The sequence below is a fragment of the Labrus mixtus genome, chromosome 22 (assembly GCF_963584025.1).
Source record: "Labrus mixtus chromosome 22, fLabMix1.1, whole genome shotgun sequence".
Lineage (NCBI taxonomy): Eukaryota > Metazoa > Chordata > Actinopteri > Labriformes > Labridae > Labrus > Labrus mixtus.
In genome coordinates this window covers 755911-769653 of record NC_083633.1, presented here as the reverse complement: position 1 = coordinate 769653, position 13743 = coordinate 755911, and the positions used below count along the sequence as shown (strand labels likewise).

General features: G+C 39.2%; 1 protein-coding gene across 1 annotated transcript in view; it reads left to right on the top strand.

Annotated features, from left to right (window-relative positions):
• LOC132956768 (proton myo-inositol cotransporter-like) overlaps positions 1 to 13743 on the top strand; it is a 96231-nt gene that overhangs the window by 73720 nt on the left and 8768 nt on the right. The gene's annotated exons all lie outside the window — the stretch shown is intronic.

Genomic DNA, 13743 nt, shown 5'->3' with positions numbered 1-13743 from the left:
GAGCAGAGGAGAACATACAGGGCCGCAGAAAACATAATGTAGTAGTTTCATTAGCTGGAATGTATGCAACACATTTCATAGCAAGAAAAGGAAAAAATAGGTTGCTGGGAACCGCATGTGAGGTCTTTGATTGACGGGATAATTGATGAAACAGCAGGATTGGTTAGGGAGCTCTTTATATTTATAGAGGAGCACATGAAAGGATTTTTGTGCCCACATGGCTTCTATTTAAAACTGTGAAATAATACGCTACATGACAGGCATTTGGGAAAATAGAAATAATCACACAGCTATGTTTTTTACAGCAGGTTGATTCAGCAGGAGTTCATATGTCAGGCTCACTCACCCTGGTTGTTATATGAATAACTCCCCTGCCCTTCAGCTCAGACACACAGTGAAGCCCGTGTGATGAGAGATGAGTTTGTCAATAAAACATCTAGTCTGCTTGTTTTTCTGCCTGCTTGAGTTTGTGTCCTTGAATGCTTCCCCTCCTGACTGTCCGCCAACAGATGGATTGATGTATAGATTACAAACAGATAAATACATATTGTTATAGCAACTGCATTTTTCATCTTTATCCTCCTTTCACTCTCTGTTCATGAGTCATAAATATATAAAGATGTGATACAGCAGTGGGTTAAATTAGATATCATCCCTCCCCATTAGCCACTGGATCATTTTGATTCAATTAGCCACATAATGTAGCATGTAAAGGTCACTGTGGGCTTGTGGAGACTGCTGTGTGTATGTGTGTGTGTTTGTGTCAGGGCAGGTCAGTGGACTGTGATGACAAAGAGGGGAAGAGAAGACGGAGAGAGAAAAATTGAGCAGGAGACGAGGAGAAACAGATGGATGGGGTCGAAAGGAGGAAGGAGGACATTGATGGATATGAGGTGGAGGAAGTTGTGCAGAGGGACCGAGGAATATGATCGGCAGAGGGATGGTGAGATAGATTTATAGAGGAGGAAAGTGACGACATACTGAGTACAAGTATTAGCGCGGAAGCATTCTTTCTGACCTTTATGTGTGGAAGAAAGTCTGTTTTTATTATAAGCAAGATTAAGTAATTTTTGTTTTAATCGCAAAAGCAAACCTTTTTTAAAGCATCTAGATTTAAAATTCACAAGGGGAGTATATAGTGATATATTTTAGGAATGAGAAAAAAGGATCTGAAGATGAAAATGAAAAATATCCAAAGTTCATTTGATGTTTTATTTAATTGAATGTGATTTGTATTCTAAAAACAAAGATGTCATATGATATGATATTATATGATATGATATGATGAGTGTGTATTGTTGTCACTGGGCTGTGGACACAGGCCAGTTGGCCCTCACAGATGGCCACACAGACAAATGTCATGTTGGAAATGTCACAAAACAATTTTTTTTTTTACATGCTCACTCTGCTGGCAAACCGGCGAGGAGCTGGCAAAGCCCACTCTGTGTGTTTGTGTGCACATGTTGAGATAAATGCCAAATTCTGCTATGAAGCCATTTTAAGCACTTTGAGAATTAAATCCAGCAAAAATGTCTTTTGAGGTTTCATCCTCTTCCAAGATAACACTAAACATGACGATGAAACAGTCTCATTTGGGGCAAGGTTAAACTCATATTTACCATTTAACTCCACTTCTCATTGGCTGCTGTCCAGCTGACATACAGCTCCAGTCCCATCTCTACCCAGCTGTTCTGTTGTAGTTTGTCACCGTGCCTGGGTGAGGTAACATCATATGTATCTTTTTTTAGTTTCCAATCAGCCCTCACAATCACTGTGACCTTTGAGATTCAACTCTTCCCAAAGTAATCTTCTACATTGTGTTTTGCTAGTCTGGCTTGAACTGTTGACTACACTGCTCAACACTGCTCCCACAATCTCTGGTAGTATGGCAACGTTTGGTCTCTATCCGGAAGCTTTAAGTAAGCAGGCAGAAAACAAGCCTTTAGTTGCACATTCTTGAAGAATAGAGCGCAGCAGGAATGAGTCCTAACACCCTGAAGTAAGTTAGCATTTGAGCGTCATGGGGTCTAACGTCTAAAAGTCAACGGGGATTTTGAATGTGTTTGTGGTTAGACTCCTGAAATAAGGTCTGTGGTTAACACAAGTTTCAGAGATGTTGGTGTTTTGTTAGACCACATAAACTACGTTAGGTAATACCCCCACTTGTGAATTTTGAAGTTTTTACGCGTCATTAAAAAGGCGGTTGCTAACAAGTGGATAAATGTGACTACAGTGGTTGTCGGGGACATTAAACGTCATCACGCCGGACACAGAGGGCGGGAACTCTCTCACTAGTCGGAGATGTCTCCTGTAGGTTTAATCTTTAGGTTAAGGTGAATATTATGTTAATAAACAATTTATTAAGCTACGTGGATTAGTTTATCGGAGATCGTCTGAAGCATAACGCTAGTGACGTCACAATCATCTGACCGTGGTGTAGTTAGCTTGTAGCATAACGTTAGCTTTTTACTTCTGTCGGTCATTAACTCTTCAAACATCATAAAAATGGTGTTCATCTGTGAAGATTATCCTGATGAACAAAACGCCTACGCTTCAGAAACGTGCGTTTACCACAGAGCTTATTTTCTGCAGTGATCCAAAATCCAATGCAAAAATCCCATAGGAGAATTCTTGTTAGACCCCATGGCGATGCTACTTCAGGGTTGGTCTACAAAAATATGTCATATGGTTTGTTCTCTATACTGAAGCATTCTTAAAGTTTGTTTTAAGATTTTAATTGTGTAATACGTAAAGATTAGAAGATAAAGAGGATAGAGGTTATTTAATGATACAAGTTCTCTGAATACATTTTGATTCTGACATGGAGTTCCCAAACTTTGCTGTCAATAACCCTCATATAGAATTATTCTGTGGGGGACTCCCTTCTGGCAACATTTCTTAAATTCCTTATTCATTTCTGCTGGCAAATATCAGAAATGAAACATAACTTTTTGAAATCTCCTTAGTGGCTCAGTTGGTAGAGTCAGTCATTTCCTAACCAGAAGGTCTCAGCTCAATCCCCAGCTCCTGCAGCAACATGTGCAAGACACTTAACCCCAAGTTGCTCCCACTGCTTTGTCGTTAGTGTATGAATGTGTAAGAATGAGAATAGTTACTTCTGATGGTCACTTTACATATCAGCCTCTACCATCAGTGTGTGAATGTGTAGGTGTGACCTGTGGTGTAAAAGAACTTTGAGTAGTCAGAGGACGAGAAAAGCGCTACACAAGCTCAAGTTCATTTACCAATTACCATTTACGTCCTCCAGTGGTCACTCAAGGTTAAAATGCCTATTTTTACAGAACAAATAAAAATGATTACAGCCTGGTACAAACAGATTTTTGGTCTGTATAGCATTGTTCTCGATTTGTACACACTGTATGGAAGGTGACTTTTTTAAAAGTCCTCTGTTTAGATTATAATGAAGCCCGATGGTACCAGTCAGTTATGTCAGCTAGAAACGTGCCTTAAGGACGTTAGGACCTGGATGACCAGAAATGTTTTGCTACTTAACTCAGACAAGACTGAAGTTATTGTGCTAGGCCCGAAGAACCTCAGAGAGACTTTTTCTAGTGATGTGACTGTCCTTAGTGACATCAGCCTGGCATCTAGCACCACTGTTAGGAATCTAGGAGTTCTTTTTGATCAAGATATGTCCTTCAGCTCTCACATCAGTCAAGTTTCAAGAACAGCCTATTTTCACCTTCGTAATATATCCAAGATCAGGAATATCCTGTCGCAAAGTGATGCAGAGTCCAGAGTCCTAGTCCAGAACGCTGCAGCTCGTGTACTGACCAGAACTAGGAAGAGGGACCACATCACTCCTGTCCTGACTTCTCTGCACTGGCTCCCCATACAGTCTAGAATAGAATTCAAGATCCTTCTTCTCACTTACAAAGCTCTAAATGGCCAGGCACCATCTTATCTTAAGGAGCTACTAGTGCCTTACTGTCCCTCGAGAACATTATGGTCCCAGAATGCAGGCCTGCTAGTGGTACCTACAGTCTCCAAGTGTACTATGGGGGGTAAAGCCTTCAGTTATCGGGCTCCTCTCCTCTGGAATCGTCTTCCAGCCGGGGTCCGGGAGGCAGACACAGTCTGTATTTTTAAGAATAGACTTAAAACTTTCCTTTTTGATAAATCTTATAGTTAGGGCTGGTGCTGGCGTAGACCAGCTCTTAGTTATGCTGCTATAGGCTTAGACTACCGGGGGAACTGGCACCCTGAGCTCCTCTCTCTCTCTCTCTCTCTCTCTCTGTCTCTCTCTCTCTCTGTGCATATACAGTACATCATATTACTGCATGTATCTATCTGTAAATCTCAGTCACTAACCTACTTTCCTGGGAGCTCTTGAGCTCTCTTAGGCTCCTCAAGATCGTTGGTTGACGGCCAGAAGGCCTGTGAAGACTGTTTCATCATGAGCCGGGGATCCGGCCGAAGATTTCTGCCTTTTAATAAGACAGTTTTTTCTTACCACTGTAACTTTTGCTGCTTTGCTAAAGTGCTCATGATGGATAGGCCGGATCTTTGTAACATAGCAATAAGTAAGATCTTTTACCTGTTTTTTGTAACATAACAATAAGTAAGGTCTTTTACCTGCTTTTTGTAAAGTGTCTCGAGATAACACTTGTTATGAGTTGACGCTATACAAATAAAAATTGATTGATTGATTATGTAGGTTCACTAAAGAGCCAACCTGACTCCACATCTTTGCATGTTACTAGCTCGCTGTGTGCAGCCCCCTCACTCTGACATCTCTCCATTAATGTTCATAGGATCCTGTTTGTGCATGTGTGTGTATTTCGGCCTATGTTTGTGTAGCATGTTCATTAAACAGATTGTAAAAACTGAATTCCCCTCGCGGGATTAATAAAGGATAAATTATTATTATTATTATAATAATTCCCCAAAAAGTTGAACAGATCTTGTTTTGCTTGTCCATGTGCCAGGCAAAGTGTCTTCATTCTGATCTACACTTGGAGCGGTGTGTTTGTGTGTGTGTGTGTGTGTGTGTGGGGGGGGGGGGGGGGGGGTGCTGTACTTAATCAGTAAGACCTGTAGTTTACCTCTTTAGGCTGAGCATTTTTGTTGCATAAATGTGCTGCAGCTCAGTGTTCATATGCATTCATTTGAAAAATAGGCCAGTTCCCTGGAGATGTCTTTCACTCTGTGTCTCTCCCTATAGCCATTCCTTTTTCTGTCTGTCCACTCGTTCTTGTTTATACACCCACGTCTCTCCTTCTCTATTTACCTCACCATTCATTTCTCTCTTCTCCTTTCCATCCTTTTCTCAATTACTTCCCTCTCCCTCTACCTCGCTGTATTTCTCCACTCTCACACCTTGTCACTTAGTGTGTTACTCAGTGAGTCGGTAACTCACTACATGCCCACTCACACACGTACACTCGATTTCCTTCTTTCTCACTTTAACCTCACTGTTGAGTCTCTCTCTACCACTACTATTAAGTTACCTAATTAGATCTTTGTCAATAAGTAGCACTCTGTTAGTACCTTCCATCTTACAGACGAGGGAAATCTTCCCAGCTTGTCCTTCACACCATCACACGCTGTTACTGATTTGTGATTGCTCATCGTTATCTGTTCCAGCAGCATCGTGACCTTCAGTCTTATCCAGGTGGCTTCCTTTGTTTTCACAGGAAAAAGAGAGTTTGGGGTACGTTTGTAAGTATCACACCAGTACTCTTGCACCAATACGTCAATGGTAGTACACCATAAGAGACAAGACAAGTTCTTCCTAACTTTAGATGTAGACATACAAAGATATCCTCAGACCTGACAAATTTGCCCTCTGTACGATCAATAATTGCAGAAAAGGACAAAAATACGATAATTTTGCAATTTCAACGTCCCCTCAACCAAACATTGTCATTTGAGAGCAACTAATCACATCAGCAACTGAGCCGCCATTCTGCTGCTCGGCTCTACCTGCCAGATAAATCTTCACCTGATGCCATGTTAATACCTGTGGCTCCTTATGCCAGACAGACCAAAGGAAAATGTCACAACAACTTAACCTACTAGCTCAGCTACACAGCTGCTGTAGGCGGAACAACTAACAATCAACACTTAAATAGTGTGTTCCTTTGTTTGTGTGTTTATTTACATCAGTGTGGTGTGCAGGGCATAGTTTTTCATTCAGTGTGGTATTTACGACCTGTCTCTTTTTCTTTAATATGTACGTTAGTTTGAAGTAGATACGATCATTTTAAAGCCGCAGTACGATATTGATTTATTTTCCACCTTGCAACACTGGTATATATATATTTGCCATGGCAGTGCTAACAACCAATATTTCAGAGTGCTGCTTACCAGCATTTTCTGTTGTGAAGTTGGCTTACAGCGCTTCCACTCCCCTCGGTAGTGACTGTATTTCTACATGTGTTAATAGTAGTTTGTCCTCCTCTGCCATCGTTCCTGACAAAGTTGTCATCAGAAGCCCCACTCCTTCTTGTTTTTGATTGATGATCAAGAGAGAAATGACAATGAAATCCCAGCAGCATTGAAAAAGTTGAACTATTTTCACCGGTAAATTCTGTGAGGGCAAAAAAAAAAACAGCGGAGCGTGAGGGCATTTTTATGCTTTTGAACTACATTGAACTGAACTACATCGGTTTGTGTAGAAAGAAAAATAGAACAATCTTTTTACAATTAAAAAAAAAAACATCAAATCATTAAACTTTGGAAAGACCAGTTTCCATCTGTTTTGTTGCAAATTTGACCAGAATTCCTCATAATCGTTTTTTTTTAAAGATTTAAAGCAAGTTTCCATTCACTACATGAGTAAGTTTTAACAATTGATACATTGGTCCTATATTTTATTAATTTACACTGTCATTCATATATGTATGTATTTTTTATGTTTAAAATTGAAGAATGAAAAAGAATAAGAAGAAACATCTTGGTTTGAATGGTGGACACATAAAATATGGGATACTTTGGAAAGCCAACTTCAGAAATGTAGAGTAAGTGATTTTTCTGAAAATACAATAGTTTGCTCCTTTAGGACCACATGTGGTTTCAAACACAAGAGTTAGCAGCTTTAGATGGTCCAGTAATGTGAAAGTAAATGTCAACAATGAGTCAGTAGCTTCCTCTCACAAACACCCATAGGAAGAGGGAGAGTGTGGAAAGTCTTTTACTTGTCCACTAGTTTTCTGCACAAAGTTAACAAAAAGAAAATGACATTTACTAAACATCTTGGGTCTTGTTCAGGGATTAGATTTATTCCCCTCTACTTGTTGAAGGGTGTGAATAACTACCTGAACATTTGGTGACATGACACAAAATAACTTGAGTGAAAACATAAAGATGTCTGTGAAATGTGTTGATGCGTGTGCAGATTCTCTCTTCCACTTTCTTCACCCATTTGCTCCTTACAGAAATAACTTTCTCACTCCCTCCCTTTGCTCATGTCTTCATCTTGTGTCTCTCTTTTCCCTTTTTCATATTCTAACTTTCTCACTCCCTAAGTGATGTCTGGGCTGTGCTTTAATGTGAAGAAGGGACTAGAAGCGTGACAGGAGTGTGGATCCATGTTTCCATTTTCAGAGCGGGGTCAGGGCCAGATCACACCGACGCTCCACAGGGTTGCTTATGTAAAACACAGTGGGTGGGTGTGAGCATGCGGGTGTGTCTGTGTGTGTTTTAGGGACAGAGAAAGATTATGTTTGTCATTCTCCCTGTGTGCGCACCAAATGGAGAAGGTCTACAATTTAGGATTGTATTCATATCAATCCATCTACAAATTATTCTCAAGGTGAAAATAATATTGCTTCCTCAATAAACTGTTAAATTGTAATAACATGCTCAAGAAAAATAAATATCAAATAAGAAGCAAAAACTTAATCATTTCTCTTTTGCTTTTTGCTTTTTTTCTTTATTATCACAGCTCTGTTAAAGACTGAAACTTTACCTCCATACTCCTCACTGTACACCAAACTTAAACCAAACTAAAACTACTTCAACTTGGTCATCTTATGACAAGGACACTGTGTCTCTGACCTTTCAACAAGAAGCCATTGACTGTGTGAAATGAAGGAAAACTAGGATTCAGAGCTCATTTTTCTCACTTTCAAAAGAGCAAACCAATCGTTACTCTACTCAGGGAAATGTCCTGCAGAAGGTATAATAACCTGTGTGCCATTGTTACAGACAGAGATACATGCTTTATGATTGGGTCATGGTGACATTCTTCCTTTCATGTAAAATTGTTAGTGCCTGAAGTAGGGCTGCACAGTTCATTAAAAATGTCATGGTTATGGTGATATGAGCATTTGCAATAATTACATCGCCAAAGTCAGAATTGATCTAAAAAAGAATAAACTTTTATATGTATACGAGCCATGCTTTCTCATTCAGCATGCATACATTCACCCTTTTTGATGGAGGACTGAGTATTGGCCATGCTTTTTATCACCATTTTGATGCAGTCAGATGAACATTAAGCTAACTATCTGCCACCCAGAGATTAACTTGGACAAATTTAGTAGTGAAAAATAAGTTGTGGATTTATTTTGGAATCAGGAAGAACTTTTTGGAAACTCAGGTATTTTGCAGTACAAGACAGAAGCTGTGAGTCATAGGCCAGCTAATTTAAACTCTTAAAGTGTGTTTCTTCATCTCACTTATTGCAGTATTGAATAATGTTATTATTACACCAATATAGTTTTTCTCATTTCCTGCAGAAATATCATATCCTAGCCTGAAGCCTTTTAAACATATAGACTACTAGCAGGGCTGCTTTTATTAATGTCAGCTTCAGCTGGGATCATGGTTTTGCTTTTTAAAGAAGGGTGTTTTCACATTGATTTCAAAGACTACTCAAGGTCTAAGAAGGTCTAAACTACAAGAAAAGGTATACATATATATATACTGTATATACTGTTGGGCTTTGTATAAGACATCCACCTTGCTGTTTCACTCAGGTTCTGCTTGACTGCTTACGATCATTTTGATACTTGTCACTTTGCAATGTGTGTTCATATTTGACAAGCAGTGGGTGTTTTTGGAGGTGTCACTGTCTATCAGAGGTGACCGATTAAACCTTTCCTTTTCAGGCCTGCAGCGCTGCGAACAAATAACGTTATAAGTACTTAAATAGTCATAAATATTCTGTGTAATGGAAAAAAAATACAAAAACAATGCTATACATTTTTCCTCTTAATCTCAGTTTATGTCACTACAGTTAAAATTAAATTTTTGCATATCCAGCAGGCTTTATAAGAATGTTATTTCATTATTTGGCCCCTTTTTTTCGCAGGAAAATACAAGCAGAAGTTGTCTCCCTGAAAAACATTACCACAATGTTATGTGTGTTCCTGTTTTCATGATGCATTCCTCTTATTTCAGTTTGTCTCTTAATATTTTCTCCTTGAGCAGTGAGATGACGAGCTAGGAAGCATAACCAAAGCTGATGCTTCTGGAGATCTGTGAGGAGACGCAAAGAATTCACACAGGCAGAAATTAATCCACACATTGTAATATTTTCAAGTTGTTGGCTTCTTTTATTCTGCTCCAGCTATTCAGTTTCTTGTTATTAGAATAACAGCATGGTGGGTTGCCATTTGAGCTCAGTTGGTAGAGCACCCGCGGTTGTACCGTTGCACTGGTTGCTGTCATGCAGTGGTGGTTCTAGACCACTTTTACTGAGGGGGCCAAACTGGGGCCAGTTGTTTTGTCAGAGGGGAACATACAAAGGAAAAAACAGACAAAGATGATCGCTTAAAAATATATATTTATATTATGCCAAATAATAGCCCACATCATTAAATACCATGATTGATATTTGTTTCAGTAACAGTATTTAATGCTAGATTGTGAGTCAAATACTGTGTATGTGTTATTAGGGGAGTTCTTCCTTTTGGAGGGGTGGCCACAGGGGGGACCAAGCTCAGTTTTACAGGGGCACTGGCCCCTGTTGGCCCCTCCCTAGAACCGCCCATGCTGTGATGGGTGTGAGAAAACAAGGGAGGTGGACCCATGTGCAGAATAACAAAAACTATTTATTTTAACAAAAAGGCAAAATCCAAAAAGGGAAAACAAGGAGCAACAAGGAAACACTGGAAACTCTGACATCGACCGACAAACTACACTCAACTTACAACAATGATCTGACAACACGAGGGAAGGAACACAGAGACTAAATAGACACAGGTGAAGACAATGAGGGCAATCAACACGGAGGGAAACACACAGAGGCAGGACAAGAAACACTGAGGACAACTAAAAACTAAATCATGAAACACTGAAGACACATAGAACTCAAGAATGTAACAAAACACACTAGAACATAAAGAGACACTAGGATATGAAGTTACAAAAATAACACATGAAACACTAACCTAGAAAACACACAAGGGAAACAACACCATCAGACAAGAATGAGAACTAAAAACAACAAGAAAACCTAAACTCTGAAAATCTACAAAATAAGAAAACAAATCATTGGTTGCAGGTTTCACTCCTGATCCTGACGCTGTTTGGTGCGTATCATTCTCTCTATATCTGTCCTGTCAAATAAATCTCAAAGAAGCCAAATCTTTAAAGATATATAGCGCATTGGAACTTTTCACTGGAGGACTCAGAATATACAAGATATATTTATAGTTTTTAAAACATTAGACAGACTCGTGTGCACACTCTGGGCTTGTTAGTGTGAGATTCACCCTCTGGGATTCTTTTATTTAACACCAATAAAAAATAAAAAAAACGGTTTTTGGCACATTAGTCAGAAACCTGATTACTTAATTTCTGCAGGCTGTTATTCAAAGTATATTTTAAGTCGGAACATAGTGTTTTCTGTTTTTCTGGATGTGTGTGTGTATGTGTGTGTGTGTGTGTGCACTTGTGTATGTGTGTGTGTTACAATCAGTAAGTGCAGGCTGGAGATGGAGCACAGCAGGCTGCACTGTTGAGAACAGAAATAGAGCTTTTACTCCCGCTGATGCTGAAAACAAACTCTTTTCTTTTTGAGTGTTTCTTGATTATGTCTAAGGCATGTGTTTGCCTTTGTGTCCACTCATCACATCCTTTTTTTTAAGTAACAAAGTTGGCTGATGACTAATAAAACATTCTGTTACAATACATATATCACCTGCCAAAACCTTCAGATAAAGTTTTCAAAAAACAAGTGTCACACCATCTCATTTTTATCCGGCTCTTTCTCTGTCTCCCTGGATGCCAAGGCAACGGAAATAAAGAGTTATTATGTAAATCCCTCAAATGGATGTCTTTGTTTTTGGAACGAGAGAAAGCAAGAGGGAGATCGTTCTTTTGAAAAGATGAAAAGCAGGGATGCTAATTCTGAGCGGCCTGTAGAGACACAGAGAGGCAGACAATGCAGGACATTATTTGGGCTTTTTCTTTAATGAGTTATAACTTCTTTGTTTTTGTGTTGCAGTCTCTGAGGGGTTTTTGGAATCTGCTGTAAGCTGCAGTGCATGTGTGAGAGAAAGTGTTTTTAATTCCGTCATTCAAGCACATTTCCATAATCACACTTAAAACAGAGTCCTGCAGGTGCGTTGGTGTTGCCATCTTATGTGTTCATGTTATTCCCTCCATCATACTTTGCATCAAATTATTATGAAGTGGGAAATGGACCCCGTGCAGGTGTCTGTATTGTTGACCACAGCTTGTTTAGAGCTATTTTGATGATGATTGTAGGTAATCTGCCTATGTGAGCAACATGGTGGCAGGTTTGCGAGCATAAATACGCCGTGTGAGAGAACAGACACAGAGAAAGAGAAAGTGACTGTTGAGGGGCTTTTTTATAGCTGATCTGAACTGTCTCTAAATGAGTAGCTGCCTGGGGTGGAGTAGAGCTGTTGGCTCTAAAGAACAGAGTTGTTGTTGGTTGGTTGACTTCTCTTGACAATGTTTTGCATTCATGAATATTATTTCATATGTTACTGTATTACTGTATATTACTGTAAATATAGGTGTTTTGTGAATGTCAATGATATTCATACATCTTCAGGCTTTGTCGCACATGTTGTTGCATGAATGACGGTCATGCTATATTGACAAAATGACATGAAGCCAACCCCTGAGTCACCATTGATTGCATGTGCCAGTGGTGGAAGTGTGGATGTTTATGTGGATTCAGAAACAATACTGAACAACTAAACCTTGAGAAGATGGAAGGTGATGTCCAGGACCCCACCTCACACATTATGTCACATCACTTTCCTGCGCCGTCCACTTTGCCATTTCATTTTCGAGTTGGTTTGAATTATGGGAACTTTTTAGCACGGCAAGTTTGAAAAAGAAAAGCCAAAGACCTTTTCGTTTTCATTTGAATTATGCATACAATATGCATACATAGACCTAACTGGCTTGTGGCGGCCAAGCGTTCATAGCGACGTCGCTTTTTGATCCTTCGATGTCGGCTCTTCCTATCATTGTGAAGCAGAATTCACCAAGCGTTGGATTGTTCACCCACTAATAGGGAACGTGAGCTGGGATTAGACTGTCGTGAGACCTAAATATAGGTCAAATAATGCACCTTTATTCTGAAAGTTAAAACATGTTTCTGTTATTGCATTTTCATTTTAAAATTAGAATTTTCATTTGAATAATGACACAAATTTAGCAGGGCATTTTTTGAAAATAAAAAAGCAAATGTCATTTTCTTCTTCATTTTAATTTAGTCAAAGAATGTGCATTTTTGACGATGAAAACTAAAATGCAAATTAGATAAATTAGTTATAATTTTATTTTTGAGTCAAATAATACACCCATATTCTGAAAATTAAAAAGCATTTCTGTTAATGCATTTTCATTTTCAATTATTTTCATTATCATTTGAATTCTGATCACTAGTCGCTTCCATAACACATCTCCAATAGTGGCACTTCCCCTTGATGTGCTTTGAAAATGAACATCTGAGTGAGCAGGTTAACAGGCTAACCTGTATGACTGTCTATAACGTGAAACTTTATTTAGAGAGTTTAAATCTCCTTTTCTATCCCTGCAGGAGACACGAATCTGGGCTGAGCACATTACGATTTGTGTTCAAAATTCCCAAAATGGAGAAATCTATTTTGCCCTCTTTTCCAACTTTATTATTAAGAATGGTATATTATGGTAATCTGTGGCCTGAAAAAAAGACTGAGGTATTAGGCCTTTGGTGAAAGGGAATCATACCAATGCCTCGAAGGCACATTGGAAAGCCAATGGAAAGCATTAAAAACACTTATGTGGCTGCCACAAGAACATTCATTGCCACATTACTTTGGCTCAACCATGCCATATGCTCAAAAGGTTTGCTTGTACAAGGCTGGGTAGAATAGCTCTAGCACAGGTCCCTTGCTGCTCTTTCATAATGTTGAAGCAGCTTGCCAATTACACAGATTGCCCTGCAGGTAACTGGGTCTAACCCACTGTCTACATCCCAGTAGTTTCCTTACATCATCCTTGTAAAAGGAGCCCTGACACCCTACAAGTTCTCACAAATGTAGTGCTCAAGATTATTTAAAAGTTAGTTGGTTGTAAGACACTTTTTTTAACTCATGTGAACCCCCTTAATACTCTCAGATTAGACCCTTGGACACAGATAGACCCATGGATTCTCTCTCATGACATTTTATGGTAAAAGTCTTGAAACCAGTTGGGCAAAAATCAACATTTAAAGGGAAAGAAAATCCCAGAGAGAGTTGAGGGAGAGTGAGAGAGGGTATGAAAACAGACAGTAGAATAAGTCTCACCCACACTGACTAGACCCTT